The sequence below is a fragment of the Sarcophilus harrisii genome, chromosome 2, assembly GCF_902635505.1.
Source record: "Sarcophilus harrisii chromosome 2, mSarHar1.11, whole genome shotgun sequence".
Classification (NCBI taxonomy): Eukaryota; Metazoa; Chordata; class Mammalia; order Dasyuromorphia; family Dasyuridae; genus Sarcophilus; species Sarcophilus harrisii.
This window is the reverse complement of record NC_045427.1, coordinates 26994250-26995955: the sequence shown is the minus strand read 5'-3', so window position 1 is coordinate 26995955 and position 1706 is coordinate 26994250. Positions and strand designations below refer to the sequence as shown.

Here is a 1706-nt window from a genome sequence, read left to right as displayed (position 1 = left end):
ATTCTTAACCATTTGGGCGGAGTTCAGGGAGGTCTTATCATTCTGTTGAAATCTATGGAAGTCTTCTCCCAGCAACATGGCCTAAATCTAAAATTGCAAAATAACCAAATTGAATTGAAAAATAACTTTGATATTCTAATTGAATAGAACGGACAAGGTTCCTCTGGGCACTGTTAAAAACAGATGATCTAAGATGTACACCACAGCCATCTCCAAGCATTTCAAGTTCAATCATGCACTCTCTAAGCTTTTACACAAAATTGATTAAACCAAAGACATCTTTTAGAAGCCTTTCAATGCCCAGAGTGTCTATTGGGCTCCAGGGTACAAATGTTACATAGTGTTAAACTTCAAGGAGACTCCTTTGAGCTAGGAAGTGATAATATAATGACAAACACAACTGATTCAAGCAGCCTGAGTTCACACCTCAACTTAACACCTCAGCAATAATTCACTTGGGTGGGGCCTCAAGCTTTGAAGCCTTTGTCTTTCAGAATGAGATAAGGAAGGTGTCAGTTCAAAGCACTATTTATACAGCCTGGCTGCAGGTGCAGCTCCATTCTGCTTACAGCTGAAGCTGTGGCTTTAGCTCTCCACTGGTTCCCCCAGTCTCTTCTAGCTGCTGCTTCCTCCAGTCAAGAAGGTCTCAAGCCAAGGTACCTATTTATTCAGTTTGCCAGCAGGTGCAACTCCATTCTGCTTGCCCAGCTGAAACTATTGTTTTAGGTCTCCACTGGTTACCCCAGTCTTCTCTTAGCTGCTGCATTCACCAACCTTGTCATTCCAGTTGCACTCGCCACTATCATGCCCTCTTCTCCCCTGAAAGTGGCTGTGGTGTGCTACAGTAACCAGAACCGGAGCATGGAGGCTCACCGTATTCTCAAAAAAAGAGGATTCTGTGTCAGATCTTTTGGAGCAGGAACTTCTGTAAGGCTGCCAGGACCCACACCATACCAGCCTAATGTCTATGATTTCAAGACGACATATCATCAGATGTACAATGATCTTCTTAAGAAAGACGAAAAGCTCTATACAAATAATGGAGTTTTGAACATGTTAAGCAGAAATAAGAGAATCAAGCCCCGGCCAGAGAGGTTCCAGAATTGCAGGGACGAGTTTGATCTCATCATTACCTGTGAAGAGAGAGTCTATGACAAGGTAATAGCACATTTAAATTCCAGAGATCAGGAGTCTCTGAGGCCAGTTCATGTGATTAATGTGGACATTGAGGACAATGAGGAAGAAGCCACTCTAGGAGCCTTTCTTATCTGTGAGCTCTGTCAGTCTATACAGCAGATGGAAGACACGGAAACCCAGATAGATAAACTGTTACTGAAATTAGAAGACAAAAATGATAGGACTTTGCTCCATACACTCTGTTTTTACTGATGTCCAAACTGGCTTTTTCTTCAGAGTTGAAAGAAGTCTAGGTCTGTTCCAGAAACCAGGATACTTTGCAGCCAGTCCAACACATTCATGTGGACATTCAGGACAAGGAGATCCAAGCCACTGTAGGAGCCTGTCAGTGTATACAGAAGCCAGAAGATGTGAAAACAAAGATGTATGAAATGTTACCAGAACTGGAGGAAGGAAGTAGGAAGACTCTCCTCCACACACTCTGCTTTTACTGAAACCCAAATTTATTTCCTTCTCAGAAAAAAGAAGCATGTGTGTCAAGTTTTTTGACAATTCCTTACTTCTCCAGA

At 42.4% G+C, this 1706-nt stretch overlaps 1 pseudogene; it reads left to right on the top strand.

Annotated features, from left to right (window-relative positions):
- The first annotated feature begins 804 nt into the window (after positions 1–804).
- On the top strand, positions 805–1389 carry LOC116421079 (annotated as a pseudogene).
- Positions 1390–1706: the final 317 nt, after the last annotated feature.